Raw genomic sequence first — 23,303 nt, 5'->3', positions numbered from 1 at the left:
TACTAAGATTTCACAATAAAAGTCATAAGTCTTTAATCATCGATGATTAGTAAAGTATTTAAATCATTGAAATTCTTAAATCTTTAATCATTGATAAACCATAATTCATTCTTAATAAAGTCATAAGTCATAATCCATCATTTCGTCATAACCGAAATATCATCATTTTAGTTATAAACAAAATATAGTCATTATAGTCATAAAAAGTGTAGATGCAATACAATATGCTTCTAACCATTTCCTGAGTCAATCTAATATGTCCTAATCTCATAATTCATGTAGGCATAAAATGATAAGTGTCTCACGAAGTCATTGCGAGAGAGTATCCAAGCAAAGAACGCATGTTTGCCAAACATTAACTATAAAGAAAGCCTATATGCTACACAATACATATGTGTAACTCCCAAATTCATTTACTCATAAAATAATAGGTGTATCACATAGTTAGTATATGAGAGTATCTTAGAAAAGATGGCCCATATGCCAAACATTTTTCATAAAGAAGGCTCATATGCCAAAAAAAACCATACAGGTGGAACTCTTAAGTAATAGCTTGGATAATGTGTCTATTCACAAGATGCATCCTAACAGGAATGCACAAATTCATGAGTAAAATTTATTTGTGATTATCATAGTCTTTTATTCTTCACACTGTAGTCTTATATAATATACTTTCATGTACAAACATAGAGATACATATAATATTATATATAGCAAGTAAGTTGCATGGTAAAAAATTTAGTTATACTTATATTAATAAAATCATAATTTGTTATCATAGGTACATGTATTAGTTAGTTACTCACCTTGAAGTTCTTTCATAGCTTCTAATATCCCTCTTCTATTTTAAGAATGTTTTAAGAGTTCAAATGTCACCTAAGAGCATCAAAAGATGTCTCAAAAGCGTATTAAGTGTCATATTAATTCACTTTTTAATATATTAATTCCAAATGTGTAATTTTATCATTTTAAAGTTTTCCATATGTTAAAGTGTAAATGTAGGAGAAAATTGTGCATAATTTCGAGTTTGTATACAAAAGTTATGAGTAAAACAATTTTGGTGCCAAAATTATGCTTAAAGGCTCAGTGGCATCTACATTTAGGCCCTCCCGGGCTCGTGCTATAGGTGCAAAAAAAGTTGAAAAATACCTTTTTTTACCCATTTTTCCATTATACTTTGCTCCTATGGCATCCAAACTTTACCAAGCATCACCAAATAGTATCGTTGTAAACGAACTGTTTGTGACCGTTCGTCGAAAAGTTTGTTTCTTTAATAAGTAAATGAGCATGAACACAAATTCTTGTTCGTTTATTAAACGAATGAACATGAACAATGGTTGCGTTCGCTCAGCTATGTTCGTGAACGTTGGTTTATGGTGGTAGCTTACGTCCATTTATGTTTATTCATATAAGGTCCTTTTATGTTCATATATGTTTAATTGTGTTTGATTACATTACTATATTATATGTCATATATGTTCGGTTATGTTAGTTTATATTTGTTCATTTATGTTCGTTCGTTTATGTTCCTTTACGATGTTCACGAACATAAATGAATGAACATGAACAATGTAATTTGTTAAACAACGAACATGAACAAGAAAACTTGTTCGTTTATCTGTTTGTGTTCGTTCATTTGTTCGGCTAACTTAAACTCACAAATATGAACAAGCTCAGTTCTTGTGCATTCAGTTCATTTTATGGTCCTGCCAAAGAGTCTAAACAACCTAAATAAGTCTCCATATAATTATTTAATCTAATTTAGGTCCTATCTTCCCTATGAATTAATGATTAAGTCATTTTAACATCACAAGAGCTATACGGAAGCTAATATAGACATCTTAACATCATCAATTATCTATAATCTCTTAATGGTTTACCATTATATCATTGGTCATTCTAATCAATTAATAAACTTTTAATAAAAAACTAAACAACTAAATACCATTTGGAATGCTAAAATCCATGGAATCCATGGTTAGGAATTGATTATTATATTGTTTAAAATTACATAAACTTGATTTGTATAGTTTTACTCTAAATAACAGTTAGAATATATTTTCATCAAACCAGTCATCAATATTCCAATACTTACTCATGATATAGTGCCTTAATTCATGATAGTTTCTTTTATTTAATATTACCTCCGTCCTAAATTGATAGTCCACTTTTGACTTTTGAGGTCTTTTTTCTTCAACTTTGACATTAAATATTTTTGTTTTAATAGATAACATTGGATGCAATATATATCAATGGATTGTATTTTAAATGTTTTTTCATTGTTATAAGTTTTATTAAGAAATATATAACACAAATAAAAATATTTAAGGTCAAAGTTGAAGAAAAAAGACTTCAAAAGTGAAAAGGTTACTATCAATTTGGGACGGAAGGAGTATATCAAAACATTGAAGCCACCTTCAAAATCGCATACATCCTGATTAATGCTCTAGATCAAACTCAAACACATAGTGTAGATTCAATTGTAGAAACTCATGGTGATAAAGGGTTAATTCAACTTGAGATTTGATTTCAATTTTTTTAAGATCAATCCCAATCACCAAAAATCACTTAATTCAGTTCGATTGAGATTTTCACCATGGATGGAGTTTCAAAGCTCCAAATCCTCACCAAATTCTACAATGGTCAATTAAGGTTTGATCTCATGGAATTTAGGAGTCTAGATGCTAGAAAAAATATCAAATCTAATAATTAACCATCATTGAATCGCCATTTTTGGATTTGGGGTTCAAATCCAAACCCTAGATGGAATCTAGATTAGAAATGGTAGAGATGCTACCTTTTAAGCTTCGCTAGTAATCTCCTTTAATTTCTCCTTCCTTTTTTCTTCCAATCAACTTTAAAACTCCCTAAAAGCTCTACAAATCACCTATTGAAGCCCTTTTCCTATCATTTCTCGATATATCTCTCCCAGTGAAGAAGAAAACAACTAGCTAGCTTTATACATCCAATATGTGCATATTGGCCTCTTACGTTTATGATTCTCTTAAAATGGGCACTACTATGACTAGCTTTATACTTCCAATATTTGCATATTCGCCTCATACTTAACAATATGGTCTTTGACTAGGTCAACATTAGTTCTATAAGTTTGTATGGTTATTAACTTAGTATTTATTTTTATATTTTCACTTTAAGTCTATCTTACTTATTCTCGTATGATTATTTTATCAAGAAATATTATAATAATTCTATGAAAAAAAAATTTAGTTTATTTTTTATTATTTATTAGTTGTAATTATTTAACTAAATTTTTTATTTTTTTCAAAAAATAGAAAAAACTTTCAAACCCATTTTGAGGATGTTCTAGATAAACCCACATAGGTTTATTGAGTTTGATATACATATGAATAAATCGTTTATCAGATCTACTTCTACTAAATAAAAACAATTGCTGCCACTTGTCGTATTCTAATACGTTTTGATACATGTCATTTTGTGGTTAATTCTTATGATTAATTTACACTTGTCATTTTGTGATAATTTTTGATTTTCTTAATTAACTACTCTACTTTTTAGGTTGTAAAAAATAATTAATGTGTTATTAATTTGTTTACTTATATTTTCAAATTTTAATATGTTTCCTTTAATATACATAATTCAAAATTGGTTTGTTTCTTTCAAAATTCATTGTCATTTTAGGCCAAAATGGTTTACAAAGGAAAAATAATAAATCTTTGTTGTTTTTCATTGATTAAAAACAAGATGGTTAAACCACAAATATAACCAAAATATAATTTCTCCGTAGTTTGTTTTATTAGTAAAAACTGAATTATTTATTTATTCATTTTGTGTTTATTATGCAAATTTACTTTAAAAAATACTTAATGTTTATATCTTTGTATTTAATATTTTCTTTAAAAAAAATACTTAATATTTATATCTTTATATATAAGTTTTTTTAATTAATATACGGGTCTTACACCTGGTTTATATTAAAACTTAATCTTTATTCATAGGTGAATAAACCATAAATACACAAGATTTGTTTAAATATAAATAAAAAATAATTTAAACGTTAAACTTATGTTAAACGGTTTAAATTGAGAATCTTATTTTTTTAAATAAAATTTGAAAACGAATATAGTTAAGTACGATTTCTTTTGCCATAAACAATGAAACATCTCTACTACTTTCCTACAACAATGCATAAGTCATGTCTAAAAAAGTTTGTTACATATCATGTCATCTTTGTCTTGTACATATTTTGGCCCCTTCCATAATCGGATATTTACAATTCGAAAGCTTCAAATTTCTATGTTTCAGTTTATATCAAGGATTTGTGGTTTCATAGCCGTATATACATATATACATGTAAATAAATAAGTGTTGGATAGATTTTAACACAACGATATATTTAATTAGGTTTTAGAAAAAAAAAATACAACTTTAACATTTTAGATGTATTTATATGCTTCAACAATTTAGAGAATTAAATTTCCTCCCTAATACATAAAAAAAAAATAAAATAAAATAAAATGATACTTGTTTTACTTTCATTGATTTGACCACATGTTATTTTGTGGTTATTTTCAATTAAATTTTTTCCACATGACATTTTGTGGTTTTTTCATTTTTATTAAATGTATTAATTGTAATAAATATAATAATAAAGACATTTCAATTTCACTAATCAACTTTTTTTCTAATTTCAAAATTTCTAAATTAAAGTCTATTAGATTTCTTTATTTATTATCTAAATTATTTGTTTAAATTTAAAAGAGAAAAAACGCTTTAATTTTAATAATTCAATATTTTTCTATTTTACTTATAAATTCAACTTCTCAAATGTTTATAATTTAATATATAAAATTTTTAAATGAACTCATATAATACATTAGTCTTACACCTAGTACTTAGAGCGTATTCGGCAAGGAGTGTTTGGAAGCGTTTGAGAGCTTCTAGCTTCTAGCGTTTGACAAAACGCTCCTTTTTTAACAGAAAGTCTCGTTCAGCACTACAAGCTTCTAGCGTTTAGTTTAAACAAAACGCTTCAAATCCAAATACTACTTCATGTAGCGTTCAACAAAACGCTACAAACAAGCTACCCGCTACCAGCTAATTTTGTCGAACACGCCCTTAATATATTTACCAATTTGAGACTAAACATTATATGTCATTCTAACATGTTTAGAATGGTAATATCATAAAGACTTTGTATTTCAGATTTCATATGTTTAAACATACATATATTTTTTTTAAACCTCATAGTTTTTTCAAATTTTCTTAACATGTGGCGTTTAGCAGGTTAATAATTCATAAAATGTTTTGAAAAAAATATATATTTTTGTTTTAAAAAAACCATCGTATATGACAAACTTTTTCGTGTTGATGAATTTTTTAGTTTTAACTTATCATGCTCACGTACTTGTTGTTGATGATGTTTATGGTATTTTAGTGGGGGGAGACGAATGTTTGAATTTAGCTATTCTTGATAATTTGAAAATTAAAAGCTTTGCGTATACTAACTCGAATGGAACTAAATCACAAATAGTTCAATCTATTCTAATAAATGAAGGTTTTTTTTTACAAGTGTCAATCTTTCATGAATTTTGACACTTGTCATTTTATGGTATTTTTAAAGTAACTATTATCCACTTGTCAATTTGTCAATTTTTGATTTGTTTTAATTTTTAAAATTAAAGTCATATTTATATATGTAAAGTATTAAATATCATATATGTGATATTAAATTGCAATAAATACGTTTTTCATTTCTTATTTTAAAGTTGTATATTAAAAAATATTTTATGTTTATATTTTAATTTAATGTTTAATCTTTTTTTAAATCAACCCGTGTAATACACAAGTGTCACACCTAGTGTCTATTAATTTCGAGAATGAAGATTTGCATATGTTAACTTTGAGGAAATCATATCACCAATTGTTAAGTGTTTTTTTTTAATTTAGAGGATAATGGTTTTGGGTTGCTAATTTAGAGACTAGAGGTTTTGCATTTGCTAACTGAAAGTTATATGTATGTTAATTTGAGAATGAATAACAATGGAATACCTAAGAAATTTATTGACTCTACTACTCTTGATATGCCCTGTGGATGGAAAAAAATAAGTGTCAATGGAATCTCATGATATTATTATGGATATAAATCACATGAAAAGCTTAATATAAATTTTCTAACATAGTTTGGAGTTTAGAGTTGTCATTTTATTTCGTTTTGACATGCATTTTGTTAATAAGAAAATTATACACAATTGTAACATCCGGATATCTAGGCATGGAAATTTGAGTATTCTATGTTGGGACATGAAGAGACTCGGCGAATTGACGCCTCAACTCGTCGAGTAGGATCGTGACTTGGTGACCTGTTTAATGAGGGGACTCGACGAGTCGGGTATCTGGACTCGCCGAGTCAGCGTTGTTAAGGAAAACCCTAATTGTCTGGGTTTGAGACCTATTTAAAGGTCCATATGGCCTTCATTTGCGGCCATTACACCCTGAGAAACCCTAGAGATCAGAGAGAAAGCTTGTAGTGCAAGAGGAGGGCTAATCCATCATCCTTTGGTGTGTTTTAGCAAAGGGAAGGTGGGATATCGAGTTGGGCAGTCTTGTGGGACTCAAATCTTCCATCATTTCGTTCAGAGCTGCTGTGAGAGGTAAGGATTCATGTCCATCTTCGTTTGTGTAATAGATTTCATGAACTAGGGTTTCTTCTCTTCTTTTGGTAAGAGATCTAGAGTATGTGATGTCCCCTTGTGTCAATATCTTCATATTTGGACTTTGAGAGGTCCAGAGAGTCCCTATTCTCCAGCTTTATGCAGTCCTTTATGAGTTTGGGGCTTAGGCTATCATTTTATGGGTTATTTCTCCATTTGTGGCTATATGTGTGTTGCATGAACGTAAAGTTTAAACCTTTACGTGACTTTTGAGTGCTAGAAGGTTAGATCTGACCTCAGAAGGTCGAATGAGCATAATCATGGAGGAAAATCGCCAAGTCCATGGGAAGACTCGACGAGTCGAGTCGGGTTGCCCTACGATTCGAATCCAGTGGAAACCCGTCGAGTGGAAGGTTCACTCGAACAGTCAAGTGAGGCCTGGGAGGAGTCGGAAGACACGCATGGACTCGTCGAGTTACTCTTGTGCACTCGATGAGTCTGGTCAGAGTTGACCGTTGACTTGAGTTGACTTATGTTGACTTTGGGGTTTTGGTCAACATAAGTAATAGAGATCATGGAGGGGTAAAATGGTATTTTACCCACTACCGGATTAGAGAGGGAAAGAGAAATCGTCAGTTTAATTAGAGATATTTGCCTTATGTGTTAGGCGGTGGCGAGTTCGAGATTCAAGTGTAAGGATAACTGCTTTCTGCTTTCCAGGTGAGTCTTCTCACTATACCTTACCTTGTGTGGTAACTAGAGTTATGTGTCAGAGTATCTTGTATACTATGTATGTGATGTGTTATGTGACAACCTGAAATTTCCATTCTGTACAAACCATATCCAGCCAATAGAAGTAGAACAGTTACAGAGAATTTCCATACTTTTAGGTATAAGTTTGAGTATTTCAGGATTTACACTTAAGGAGATACTAGCAGAGTGGATGCACTAGGATTTTGTGCAACACTGTTATTCCAAAACTCTATGATATTAGAGTTCATTTCAGGAATAAAATATTTTCTGCCAAAAATCTCAGGACTATATATAGAATTCTGAACCATATTATTTCATTAGTTACATTTCCAACTAGAGAAAAGACGAATTCTCTCTCAAGGATCTTCGGACTTTCGTTCCGGAAAGTGAGTACTTCTATCTAGTGTTGTTTTAAAGCTTCTTATATGCTTAATACATTAGAAATCATAGGAAAACACTAAGATCTATGAGTTTACCACCCTACAACACCTTGGGGAGTAAACTCCTTTATAAGGGCCAAAGTGTGCCCAATGTCCCTCCAATCCTTGGAACTCAACCTAGAAGCTACCATTACATGTTTAGACCACAAAATCATTAAGAATCAAAGGCTAGAAGTGAGTTCATGGCCAAGGATGTTCTTGGGTCGTGAACTCCATTTTTAGGTGCCAAAACACCCTAAAAGCCTTCCTTAAGCTAAGAGACTAGTTTAGACATATACCCTAATGAGTTTAGGACTAGCAAACACCCTTAGAACACCAAGAGTAAGGTGTTCACGACCCAAGAAGTTCTAGGGCCGTGAACTCCAAACAATAGTGCCAAATGGTGCTATAAACTCTTCTAAAGCCTTGTACACTAGCATAGTTTAGTTCCTAGTTGATTTAGGGACTTGAAAAACACCAAGAACACCCATCCAAGGGATATTACAACCGTAATCTCCATGGGATATGGTCCCAGGGCTGTAAAATCCTAAAAGGAGTTATATAATGCCCTAAACTCTTCCATAGACCAAGCCATTAAGTAGAAATGATTATTAGGGCCTTATAGAGCATCAAACATCAAATGGTAACATAAGTGTGAGCTTACGGCCGTAAAATCATGAGTTTACGACCGTAAACTCATTTAGTAGGATCATTAGGGTCGTGAACCACATGGTGGAGTTTTCCTTGAGCCCTATACACAATAGCTTCCCTTACAAACACTTAGATGCAATCCTAGAGGCTAATAACACTTGATAAAGGTGTTTAGCATGTCCTAGGGTGTCTTGACTTGTTTATTAGTTGTTTATAGACTAATTTGTTACATATATGTGATATTATATGTTAACTAGGATCATAGAGTGTGTTCAAGACTTCACTTGACACCTAGCAGTCCTACCTCTTCAGTTCATCCGTATCACCCACAACAGGTGAGTTCATACCCCTTAATCAATGTTTTAACTGTTTTTAAATGTTTTATGGGGGGATACAATTAGAATTATGCTAATTATTATATCAATCACATGTGATTAATAAGCAGCATTCAAATGATTGGCTACTCATTAGCCGTTTTACCAAACAGTTTCCTACAAATGTTTTTCATAAACACTTTATGTGTTTAAAACTCCTTATTACACTGTACATTTTACTTTGTATGTTTCATTTCAAACTTATTTACAATTGTGTTTCAAACAAATGTTTCTTTATACTAAGTTGTTTTATCAAAGCCATGCCTTCAAACCGTTTTATAGATTGACATCAAGTCGATCTTTTCTTAGATAATAATTATGTTCAAAGGTTTTACAAAATTTATTTTATGCTTTTATATTATCAATTGCATGCCTATATATGTATAGATATATAAGAAATGTTTAAAAGACTTAGGAAGGCTATCCACCCTATTTCCTTTTCGCGCTTGAGATGTGGTCTGGTGGGACATCGGGTATCCATCCGAAGGTTGTTTAAATATTAGTTATATATCATATGTACATATATAGTCATAAAGGTCCTTCCAGTTCATCCAATGCCCTTGGGTAGCAAGGGTATATATCCATGTTCATACGTACCACTTAAATTACTAGTAAGCTACCATATGGGTAGTTTAGGAAGATACTAGAACTATTACTAGAACGTGATATCATACAATGAGTCAGTTCATTCATGAGTCAATACTTGCTAGATAGAGAGAACATACATTACAGTACATTACTATTCATGCTAGATAAAGAGAGAGAACACACATTACAGCTAGCACACGTAGAACATTTCAGTACATTACATATACATGAATACGTTGACATAATTGTAATCCACTGTATCAGAGCATGCCTTCAATGTCATGGCCTGAGTTGTAGCCAGAGTCGATTGGAGGGAGAGCGTGAGTTTGTGTATAGATCTATACTGGATTGACTATCCTACACCTTGCTGCTAGTTACAGCCGGACCTGCAGGTCTGCGGGTGCCAAACGTCATACCTTTTTATGACCTACATTTGTCGTTGTTACCTAGTCGATAGTATGGTACAATTAATCACATGATGCCTTAATATAAATCGGGTTTAAGGTAGTTAGTACAGCAGTAGTTCCCATAGCACTACACTACAGTACTACATTAATTTACCCTTTACATATATTTAGTGATCTTTTCACTTAAACATTAAATGTACAAACTATATTTTGTTAATGATAGTTACACTTGGGAAAATTACACACTTTTACAAGAAACGAACATTTAGAACAGTTAAGTCTTGGTAGAAGACTACATTTAGAACAGTTAAGTCTTGGTAGAAGACTACATTCAGAACAGTCGGATCTTGGTAGGAGACTACATTCAGAACAGTCGGGTCTTGGTAGAAGGCTACATTCAGAGCAGTTAGGTCTTGGTAGAAGGCTACATTCAGAGCAGTTAGGTCTTGGTAGAAGGCTACATTTAGAATAGTTAGGTCTTGGTAGAAGACACCCTTATATAATAGTAGGAATCATAGGGATTTCTAGGGTTTTTCAAACATTTACAGTTGTTTTACAAAACATTTTTATACTTACAGTTCATATACATTTTCAATACTTACAATTCGTATACATACAAATACTTACATACAAATTAAGACACTAAAATACTTATGATCTCACCAGCTTTAAAGCTGATACTCACTTTCAAAATACTTGTATCCTCAGGTCATCAATAGACAGGTACCGATACAAGGTTTAGAGAAGATGGAGCCCGTTAAAGACTCATCTTTCATTTTGATTATACTTTAGTGTTTATCATAATTTGTCATAACACTTGTATTAAAATTATATTATTAATGCAATGGATGATGTTGTTGCTTGTTTACTACTTTTCATTGTTGTGATACTGTACATGACGTCCTCCGCCCCAGAACGTTTCCGCTGTTCTTGGTTTTAGGGTGTGACATGTTGCACTGCATTATTTCTATGTGATTTATGTTGTGTGTATATCAGAGTTTACAGAGTTAGGACCGGAAGGTCCACAGAGTTAGGACCAGAGGCTCCACAGAGTTAGGGATAGACGGCCCATAGAGTTATAGCCTCGAGTGGCTATAATATGTGTTATATGTGGTATTTTGGGGAACTCACTAAGCTTCGTGCTTACCGTGTTATGTGTTATGTGTTTAAGGTTTTTCTCAGGATCACGGGACGGCACCGGCTCGATTGTACACACTAGAGGAAGAGTTATGTTTTTGAGGATCCTGGATTATTATTTAATTGATTATGGAGTTATTTTTGTAATTTAAACAAAATGAGATTTTTATGAAAAATGTTTTAAGAATTAAGAGAATTTAAATGAAAATTTTAGTTTTGAAAATTACGGTGTTACAAGTTGGTATCAGAGCCTTGGTTTGAGGGATTCGGATGCACCTTCGGGTAAATTTGGACTCAAACTGAGGATTTGAGAAAATTTTCAAAAGAGATGATTTTTCTAAAGCGAATAAGAGTTTCAAAGAGAAAGCGAGAAAGAGCAGTGTATACAATCAGCCAGAGCCCAGACAGTGATTTCCCAAAATACCCTACTTTTGTGTTATGAGATATTTATGAGACATTGTATGAGATATTATGCATGCTAGAGACAGGCTAGGTATTTCATATTTTAGGACTAGAGTGGCCTGATTTATGATGCCTTAGCCTAGGGTTACTGTTATATGTGATGTGGTTTCGAGTATGGGCTAAGTAAGAGTGTCCAACAGGAATCCTTTTAGGGGATTCGAGTAGAGGAGTAATCTAGAAGAGGTATCTATATGAGCATATGAGGAGCCTGCCGAGAGGGTAGCCAGATGCCCACGTGGGGCGGAGTTGTTAGAGTCGGTGATATCCTTCAAGTTTATAGACGACGAGTAGATAATAACCTAAGGCGGTTTTACGTGCTGAAGGAGATGCTTCGATGCCCGAATGCTGCTTGCTTTGTGCTTTGTGGAACTCTCGACGATGGGAGTCAGCTACTAAGTAAGTATGACGATATTCAGGAGGTAGATGGCTGGCATCATAAGGAGTTCTTCAGCAGCTGATGGCGGAGAAGTGTGAGAACCTAGGAAGAGCCTAAGGAGTAGCCTTAGTCAGATGAGTATGCTGGCAGAGTAGAGCATTTCGCTGAGGAGCGAGCATGCGTGACGGGATTAGTGAACGAGAAGGTTGAGTTGCTACTTAGGAGCTCTGGGATGGTCCGTGTGGAAAGTATGGGTAGATGTGGCAGGTAGTATGGGCCCGTACTACCGAAAGCAGAGGACCCATACTCGATACAGGGAGTATTCTGAAGGTTCTAAGTAGCAGATTGAGGAGTGATGTTATGGTTCGAGTACCATACATCGTAGCAGATTGAGGAGTGATGTCATGGTTCGAGTACCATGTATCATAGCAGATTGAGGAGTGATGTTATGGTTCGACTACCATACATCGTAGCAGATTGAGGAGTGATGTTATGGTTCGAGTACCATACATCGTTGCAGATTGAGGAGTGATGCTATGGTTCGAGTACCATACATCGTAGCATATTGAGGAGTGATGTTATGGTTCGAGTACCATACATCGTAGCAGATTGAGGAGTGATGTCATGGTTCGAGTACCATGCATTATAGCAGATTGAGGAGTGATGTTATGGTTCAAGTACCATACATCGTAGCAGATTGAGGAGTGATGTTATGGTTCGAGTACCATACATCGTAGCAGATTAAGGAGTGATGCTATGGTTCGAGTACCATACATCGTAGCAGATTGAGGAGTGATTTTATGGTTCGAGTACCATACATCGTAGCAGATTGAGGAGTGATGCTATGGTTTGAGTACCATACATCGTAGCAGAGTGAGGAGTGATGTTATGGTTTGAGTACCATACATCGTAGCAGATTGAGGAGTGATGTTATGGTTCTAGTACCAAGCATTGTAGCATATTGAGGAGTGATGTTATGGTTCAAGTACCATACATCATAGCAGATTGAGGAATGATGTCATGGTTCGGGTACCATACATCGTAGCAGATTGAGGAGTGATGTCATGGGTTAAATACCATGCATCATAGCGGATTGAGAAGTGATGTCATGGGCTGTGTACCATGGTTTGTAGCAAATGATGCTCGTGGTTCTCCGGTTATCCGGTCATGATTGATTAGGTGGAGATTAGACGTAATGGGGTTTTAGGCCTGAGGGCCATGATTGAGTCCGAAGAGGCATCCCTTGTGAGGGAGGTCGAGAGAATTTCAAAGTATTTTTGGTGAGATGTCAGATGTAGTCGCAAGACTCGAGGGCAAGTATAGATGGCTTATGGGGGGATTGCGGTCTAAGTTGAGCAATCAGCCGATAGAGGAGATGTCACCTTCTATGACCTGAGTGTTGCTATTTATGTTTCTTTTGGGAAACATGAGAGGTGTGAGGTTTTAGTTTTGGGTTTAGGAGTAAAACTTGCGGGTTGACATTGATGACGACCTTCCGCCAAAGTATTTGGTAGCATGTCGGCCGCGAGGTAAGGATATATCATGAGTATGTAGTCGGATGGGACTGAGATGGTTAATGACCATGTTGCACCCTATTCGAGTATAGTAGGGCGTATGGTATCAGTATCAGTGGGTAATCCAGAAAAGTATATCAAGACGGTGGTTCTTCTGTCTATGATGGGTATGGAGTATGGGAATGGAGTCCTTGTTCTCGTGATGAATCATGTGTTGGAACGTTGGTTGGGAAGTAGAGGCCGAGGAGTATGACGATTTATTGTTCCAGTCTAAGAGTCAGGGATATTACTGGACAATTGAGATGTCCGGTATTGGGATGGTATGAGACTTGAACGACTAGAGGCAGTCGTGATGAGAAGTTCCTGAGGAGTTCATCGGAGATTTAGAGTATTTGAGGTTGCTTGATCTCTTTAATGGAGGTCGTCGGGCATTGCATAGTACCTTCCAGAGTAGGTGCGATGTTGCTAGAGGAAACACTCTGTGGGATGGATTGTTTGTGCGCCAATTGGTGTTGGTTCGGACCCCAAGTGGGGAAGAACTGGGTATCTTATTGAAGGGAGCAGAGATTTGTTAAAAGTGGTTAGGAAGTGGGATTTAGAGACCTGCGGTGCGGATTCATGAGACCAAGGTTATTGGTGATCGAGGAGAGGTGCAGAGCGAGATAATGCATGTGGTACGTGTCTGAGAAAGAATGAGTGTCTCCACGGTAGGTGCCCAATGGTCAGGAACCTGGTAGTAGCCAGGGCCGTTCCAAGTGGAAGGCTCGTAAGGATGGTATGTGCAGTTTAGAACTTCTGAGTCAAAGTATGGATTGTGTATGCCCCTTTTGGGGTAGATAGAAGATGATAGAGCAGCCAACTCCCGGGTCGGTATGTGTATTCTTGGAAGGGTTTTGAGAAGTAAAGGAAAGAATTTTGGAAGATCATCAGCGTGTTCTGAAGCATTAGCGCTTTCCCCGTGTTCCAACTGGGTGTCGGGATACTCCGAAGTTGCGCGTTGTGTGAAATTAAGGATAGTTATGAGTTTCTGAGGGAATGCATTGAGGTATTTGTGTATGATGCCATGAGTGAGATATCAGTGGTTGAGGCAGGACATCAGGATGTTCTGTGATGGTGTTACAAGGTATCCAGGTATAACGTCCTGAGTTCGGAATTATTTTAGAATCTTGAGTTTGAGACGGCAAGTGGAGTATCAAGTACCTGCGGTTCTAGCGGGAGCCTTCGGGTATTGTCGTCAGAAGGGATTATCTAAGAATGTGGATTCAGCAGGGAAAGGTATTTCGTTATGGCGGTTGCCGCCAGAATCTGTGATGCATTTGGGACAAGTATGTGTAGCTATCTATGTTCATTTGCGGAGCATGAGTTAGTGGACGTAGTGTGGTGTTGTAGTGAGAATGAGATTATGGGGTGGTAAGAGAGGGAATTGTGATACTACGGGGAGTCGTAGTATTCACTAGTCAGCGGGTGTTGTGATACTACATGAAACCGTAGTATTCACTAGTCAGAGGGTGTTGTGATGCTACGAGGAGCCATAGTATTCACTAGTCATAGGGTGTTGTGATGCTACAGGGAACCGTAGTATTCACTAGTCAGAGGGTGTTGTGATGCTACAGGGATTTGTAGTACTCACTAGTCAGAGGGTGTTGTGATGCTACGGAGAGCCGTAGTACTCACTAGTCATCGAGAGGTCATCATAATGTTGCGGGGGGCATAGTACTCACTAGACGGCAAGAGAGTGTGATGATGAAGTGTTCTCCGATCAGAGTGGGATGCAGAAAAGTTTTAGGCTTGAGTAGCCCTAGTATTGAGTTTTTGGAGCATGGTGGTTGAACCAGGGGCGAGACTGGGGTCTCTGTCTCTGTCGGGAATTATTATTTTGTTTTGAGTTATGATTGTCGCAACATGAGGGAATTGGAAAAGTAGTATTCGCGCAGGGCGCAGGTTGAGCCATAAGATGAGTGTTTCATTGGGATACGAGGTTCCAACTTTGGGTCGGACCAAACTCTCGAGTTGAGTTTGGCATTGATGGTATGTGAGTAAGCGAGATGAAATTCTGGAATTTTGAGGTGAATTCTGTGATGAGGGGTATTGTTGTCATTGGATGTCTTAAACCTGTATAGGTCAGCACTCAGGTGCGGGAGATACTGCGAGATGCGCGGAGCTATGCGCAATAGACATCAAAAGTCGGGGTTGAGTCGATATTTGGTTGGATTGTAGTGTTCATTTGGGGTAAAGAGGATTTCATGACTTGAGTGTCACTGGGCCGAGATAGTTGACACGAGAAGGAAGTTAGTGAGACATGTTGGATCATGTTATGGTGATGTCTGAGGACACTCCCGAGCGATCGTGGTTATTTCTTTTGTGTCCGAGGGCGGAGAGTTGAGGATTCTTTATTCAAGTGGTTTCTGATAGCAGTTTAGTAGATGTTCCCCGGTGGAGTGTGAACCCTTTTATTTCGTGGGGCGTGATTCGGATGATTTAGCATGATCGGTTTGGAGGAGAGATAGCTGGTTGTTGGATGTGGTCTTATGAGAATTAGAGAGCTAGTGAGTAATTAGGGTTGATATTCAAGGAGCGAATATCATGGTAATCGCTCGAGAAGGCGGTCTGGCGGGGGGTCAGGCCACTAGAGTTTCCGGGTAATGGGAAGAAGTATTTTAGTGGCGAAGGAGTTGGTTTAAACTCTGGTTATGGAAGTTCTACGCGGTTTCGGGTGTCCATAGAGAAAGATATCGGTGTAGTATGAAGATCATTTTGGTAGTGCCCTTCGGGTTGATAATTTCAATATATAAGTGGCTAAGGAGTGATTTCGAGGACGAAATCTAATTCAAGTGGGGGAGAATTGTAACATCCGGATATCCAGGCATGGAAATTTGAGTATTCTATGTTGGGACATGAAGAGACTCGACGAGTTGACGCCTCAACTCATCGAGTCAGCTTTGTTAAGGAAAACCCTAATTGTCCAGGTTTGAGACCTATTTAAAGGTCCTTATGGCCTTCATTTGCGGCCATTACACCCTGAGAAACCCTAGAGAGCAGAGAGAAAGCTTGTAGTGCAAGAGGAGGGCTAATCCATCATCCTTTGGTGTGTTTTAGCAAAGGGAAGGTGGGATATCGAGTTAGGCAGTCTTGTGGGACTCAAATCTTCCATCATTTCGTTCAGAGCTGCTGTGAGAGGTAAGGATTCATGTCCATCTTCGTTTGTGTAATAGATTTCATGAATCTAGGGTTTCTTCTCTTCTTTTGGTAAGAGATCTAGAGTATGTGATGTCCCCTTGTGTCAATATCTTTAGATCTGGACCTTGAGAGGTCCAGAGAGTCCCTATTCTCCAGCTTTATGCAGTCCTTTATGAGTTTGGGGCTTAGGCTATCATTTTATGGGTTATTTCTCCATTTGTGGCTATATGTGTGTTGCATGAACGTAAAGTTTAAACCTTTACGTGACTTTTGAGTGCTAGAAGGTTAGATCTACTAGTTAGAGAAGCAGATCTGACCTCAGAAGGTCGAATGAGCATAACCATGGATGAAAATCGCCGAGTCCATGGGAAGACTCGACGAGTCGAGTCGGGTTGCCCCGCGATTCGAATCCAGTGGAAACCCGTCTCATGGAAGGTTCACTCGACGAGTCGAGTGAGGCCTTAGAGGAGTCGGAAGACATGCATGGATTCGCCGGGTCACTCTTGTGCACTCGACGAGTCTGGTTAGAGTTGACCGTTGACTTGAGTTGACTTATGTTGACTTTGGGGTTTTGGTCAACATAAGTAATAGAGATCATGGAGGGGTAAAATGGTATTTTACCCACTACCGGATTAGAGAGGGAAAGAGAAATCGTTGGTTTAATTAGAGATATTTGCCTTATGTGTTAGGCGGTGGCGAGTTCGAGATTCAAGTGTAAGGATAACTGCTTTCTGCTTTCCAGGTGAGTCTTCTCACTATACCTTACCTTGTGTGGTAACTAGAGTTATGTGTCAGAGTATCTTGTATGCTATGTATGTGATGTGTTGCACTGCATTATTTCTATGTGACTTATGTTGTGTGTATATCAGAGTTTACAGAGTTAGGACCGGAAGGTCCACAGAGTTAGGACCAGAGGCTCCACAGAGTTAGGGATAGACGGCCCACAGAGTTATAGCCTCGAGTGGCTATAATATGTGTTATGTGTGGTATTTTGGGGAACTCACTAAGCTTCGTGCTTACCGTGTTATGTGTTATGTGTTTCAGGTTTTTCTCAGGATCACGGGACGGCACCGGCTCGATTGTACACACCAAAGGAAGAGCTATGTTTTTGAGGATCCTGGATTATTATTTAATTAATTATGGAGTTATGTTTTGTAATTTAAACAAAATGAGATTTTTACGAAAAGTGTTTTAAGAATTAAGCGAATTTAAATGAAATTTTAGTTTTTAAAATTACGGTGTTACAACAATAGTTTTTCTCCTTGTTCCAAATTATGAAGAAAAAAATGGTTTTTCCAAATATAAACATTGGAAAAAAAAAAGTGTTGTTTTCTGTTTCTTTTCTTGTCCATTAATTGAAGATTACCGATAAATCTGTTAAAGATTTATAATGAAAAACAAAAATTGGATATATTAGAAAAAAAGTGTTTGCCAAATGGTTTCATCAAATAATTTGATCGAATTAGATGGTTGAATCAGATAATAGATTAAAATTAGTTGAATTTAGGGTTAAAGACGTTATTTCAGCTTCCACTTCAATTGTGTACTAGTGATAGTCACTTTGAAATTTAAAGTTTAAACAGATCAAAATAAAATGGGTCATAAATCAAAGGCATACTGCATAAAAGAAGCTAAATTTTCATAGAAATTCAATTTTAGCATCATATTATTTTTCTTACATTTAAGACACTAAAGTCTCACAAAAGTTCAATTTTGACACTATATTTTTCCAATTTGTTTCAATGTTGACCATTTGACAGGTCAACCCGGATTTTAGCTGACATGGCATGCTGATGTCAGTCTTTGATGGTGTGGACTAACATAACTTGATGACATGACACTTGTTGGTGACATAACTTTCTAGGCGTCAAAATTTAAACAACAAAAATATAGTTACTTAATTGAAAAAAAAAAGTATCATAATCAGACTTGTATGAAAACTTAATGTCTATTGTGCAAGTTTTCCCGAATTATAACATAATAAGCAGGACTTGTTAGAAAGTTGGAGACCTTTGTTGACAAGCTTTTATAGCAAAACAACAAAACAAAATTTGTGTTTACACATGTAGTCCCATAATTTAGTGCTATTAGTTTGCATTCCAATCTCCAATCTTCGACATCCTTGATCTTGTTGTGGGATTCTCTACAGTTATTGGACGAACTAAATTTAATGCATTATAGAACAATTTGTGTGTGTCTATTCACTTATCTCTAAAGAATTCAATACATTGGGGATGCCCTAAACTTATTGGACGAAATGAAAGATTATATGGAAAGAAGTATTGTTTCAAGCTACGAATTTCGTAACAAGCAAAATTTTAATACACGAAGTTCTAGTGACCACCATTTGAGTCTACAAAATCTAGGCATTAATTACTATCATAAATCTATAACAAACGAATAATTGGAACATTTATTTTGAAAATAATGTTGTAACACTTGAATTTGGTAAGTTTCACATTTAACCCTTGTTAATCAAAAATTTTGCAAATTGGTCCTTAATCTAGTACGCAGGGAGTACTAGGTGGTACGCTTAGCGTACTAGCTTGACTTCATGATCGCAGATCTCGTCCACGTACGCTAGGCGTACGTGGAGTATGCATGGCGTACGTGAGCCTTAATGAAACCCTAATTTTTAGGGTTTGCACTCTATTTAAACTTTATGATAGCCCTACTTGGTCATGTTTAGCCAGCCTCCACCTCTTTTTGTCCAGAAATCGAAACCCTAGTGTGTATTTGTGAGTTTTGAGCCTTAAAGAATGTTTGTTGGTGATTTGTGAAGGAAACGAAGAAGAGGACCATTTGGAGAAGTGTCTTGAGCTTGAAGGTCGGGGGTTAGCTCATCATGTGCAAGCTTTTTGAGGTAAAAAGCTCACAACTTCATGATCCATGATGCTAGATCTAGTAAGGTTGTTATTTTATGCTTTTTGAGTCCTTGGAGTGATTGATAAGCTTCTTGACTCACTACAGAAGTATTGATGTTAGATCTAGTCTTATTTTGGCCCCTTGTTTATAAAAATGCAAGATTTATGGTGTATCTTGAACCATGCATGTGTTAAGACATTTGCTAAGCTATTTTTGAGCCCTTGAGCCCCATTAAGCCATGAATATGTGTAAAGTTGCCAACTTTATGTGATATGTGGTCTTTATAGAATCAGATCTGAGAGTTTGGCTTGAAATCTCAATAAATTAATTGTTTAATGAAGTGGGTAGGTCAAGTGGGGAGTATGTTGGGTGTACCAAGCTGGTACGCTGCACGTACTAGCCCTAGAGGGTGTACGCTAAGCGTACGAGCTGAGTACGCCCTGTATACTCAGTAGGTGGGCTTCGGATATTGGGTTTCTCGGTTTTGGGCCTGTGTTGGACCTTAGGATATTAAGGTCTTGTTGGGCCATCAGATTTCTATTTTTGGGCTGATGCCATTATGTTGGGTTCTTTTGGTTGAAGGACCACGAAGGGATTTGGGCCCAATTTGGAAGATTGGGCCATAATTGGGCTTGGGTGACCATTTTTGAAATTGGGTGGGGATTTTCGGACCAATAGCCAGAGATTTATCTATGAGACTCAGCAGCTTTAGATGAGTTTCCTCACTATTTTTAGCTGGTCGAAGGCACCAATATCGACCCATGGTTTATTTTGTTGGGATGCTAGATGTTTGTATGACTCTTGCATGTGTATGGTTTGGTATGTGTACCGAGCGGGGCTCGATGTCGGGCGAGGCCCGATGACTGTATTATATGCTATTATCTTTGTGATTATAGCATGTGTTAGTATGTTTATATGTTTATATGTTTATATGCTAGTATGTGTATCGGGCAGGGCCCAATGTCATGCAGGGCCTGATGATTGAAAGATCTGTAAATCGAGTGGGGCTTGATGTCTAGTGGGGCCCGAGGCCGGGTGGGACTCAATGCCAGGAGATGCTTGATGAAGGATGGGGCCCCAATATGTGTTAATTATGTATGGTATGTGGTAGTTTGGGGAACTCACTAAGCTTTGTGCTTACAGTTTTCATTTTATGTTACAGATACTTCTGGTTCAAAAGGGAAGAGTCCGGGATGATTGCAGAGCACACACCACCTCATTCCGTATTTTATGATTTACTTTTATATTTTATGATGTAGTGATATACTTTGATCAATCTTGGCAGTATGAAAATGTTTTGGGTTACCGTTTAATTAATTTAAAAATGAAAATTTTTGGGTCTTATTTTTGGGACGTTACAAGTTGGTAACAGAGCCTTAGTTTGGGGGATTCGGACATACTCTCGGGTGTGTCTGAACGTAAAAAATTTCAAAAAGGAAACGTTTTTAAAGAAAAGGGTTTTCTAATACAAGAAAGGGTGTGGTGTATGCAATCGGCCAAGCTCAAGTAAGTTTTCCCAAAATACCCATATATGTTATTTGATATGATTTGATTTGTGAATCTTTGAATCGCATGCTAGTTTGGGCTAAGGTGAGCTAGCTCATTTGAAAATCAAACCCAGCTAAGCTTTGGGCTAGCTGGCTCCTTTGAGCTGGTAGGTCTTTTAGAGTTAGCCGAGACAATTTGGTCTAGGGATGGGAATTATTTGGTCCAGAACCGAAAAGCCTGAAAACCAAATCGAACCGATATCAATTTCAGACCAAATCATATTCAAATTCGGCTTTTGGTTTGGTCTGAGACCAAACTGAATTGTAAATTTGGTTTTTGGTTCGAGTTTCGGTCTCATGAAGTTTAAACCAAACCGAACCGAAAAAACCCAATATCATAAATTAATTAATTAAAAATTATATTTTATATTTTATATATTAAATAAAAATATTAATTATAAAGTAAAAAATCATTTTAGTCCATTTACTCTTTGGATCTTTTGTATGAAACTTTTTTTTTACTTACAATTTTAGGTTTCTATGTTAAAAACATTGTAATTTATGTTTGGAAAATTCCAACACTAATTTTTTTTAAGTTAATATATGATTTCCTCGGTTTTCAAACCGAACCAAACCGAATTAGAGTTTGGTTTTTGGTTTGGTCTAGAGAATTTGAATTTAATTTGGTTCGGTTTTTGAATTAGACTAAAAAAATTTCAAATCAAGAAAACTAATTCGAGGAAACCAAATAACCCAAAAACCAAACCAATTTCTACCCCTATTTTGGTATGATTTGGAGTCCGAGTTGGTCCGATTTAGGCTGATTAGGACCGAATTGGACCAGTTTTGATTGATACTGACCAAGGTCGATTATTTTATCATCTAACCCTTATCCGTAGGCGGTTGGAGGCTGCCAAGCGCTTAGGCGCCGATTAATCGGCCCCATAGACCGATTTTTACAACCATGGTAATAAGTTAGATAGAATATTTATGATCTTTATACGAATCGATGGGTCATGGCCAATTAAAATCGTGATTTTGTTAAGAAAAATGCAGGAGATCCAGATTAGAATGCAAACTAATAGCACCGCGATTATGGAACTATGTAGACGACATATTTGGTTTGTTGTTATGCTCTAAACGTTTTCCCTCAAAAGGTCTCCAATCCTCCAATAAGTCAGGATTATTATGTTATAATAAGACAAATTAGACAAAATACACTAAGTTTTTAAAAAAAATTTGAATTGACATTGTTTTATTTTTCAATTAAATTACTACCATTTTTTTCAATTTTGTCACACAAAAAGTAATGTCACCAAAAAGTGTCAAGCCATCATCTCATGTTAGGGCCACATCATTAAAGACTGACATGTAATATATGACATTTCAGTTGACTACTGGGTTGACCGATCAAATGGTCACCATTGAAATAAATTGGAAAATGTATTGTCAAAATCAAACCATTGTAACAACTTAGGGCATCCACAATGCATTAGACTCTATGGAGTTCAATGGATTGTCACATCATTTTTCTACAATTCATACATTTCTATCAGTTTTTCCTACAATGCATTTGAACTCTACAAAGTTTAGTAAAATATTACAAAAAGTAATTTTTAGTATATATTTAAGAATTAAAATTTTTTTTTTAAGAGTTCAATGACTATTGAACTTCAAATATATTGAAAGCCAATGTGGCATCTCCCAGTGTTAGAGTTTCATAAATTGAATAACACTTAGATTTGTCATCTCATTCAACTCACCATTATGGATGTTTTTATTGTCTTTATTGTAAATTTGTAAGAACAAAATTAGAGTATGTGAAAATTGAATTTTTGTGAAAACTTAATATGTTTTATTTAATTTGTTTATAAATAAAATTTAATAGGTTTCAAACTTACCATAACATCCCGTTATAAAAATTAGAACTTTCAAAAGCTTTAGAATGGTGGATTTAATGATAAACATCATGCAGCTGTTAAAAGGATGGTGGATTTAAAGATAAACATCATGCAGCTATCTTTAAGAGTATTACGTATTTCGCATATATTTCTTATTTTTTAGTATTATTTGTCGCTACAAATGTTTGTCGATATTGCATATATAGATATTTTAGTCCAAGGAGAAAATAATTAACGCATATAAAAACTATTGATTCCGATACCAATTTTAATAATTTATATATCATCCATCAATAATGGTATAATACTTCACACTTGGCCATCGTGAACTCATTTAAGAAAAGGAACATGGCATGTTTTTAAAGCCAAAACATTCCCTTTTAGAATACCCCAATTAACAATTTAATATTATAGAATGGGGCAAATTAAAAATGAGACCCCAATCATTGATGTCATATATATATATATATATATATATATATATATATATATATATATATATATATATATATATATATATATATATATATATATATATATATATATATATATATATATAT

The sequence above is a fragment of the Lactuca sativa genome, chromosome 4 (assembly GCF_002870075.4).
Source record: "Lactuca sativa cultivar Salinas chromosome 4, Lsat_Salinas_v11, whole genome shotgun sequence".
Lineage (NCBI taxonomy): Eukaryota > Viridiplantae > Streptophyta > Magnoliopsida > Asterales > Asteraceae > Lactuca > Lactuca sativa.
The sequence above is the reverse complement of the archived record's forward strand: the minus strand, read 5'-3'. Positions refer to the sequence as shown.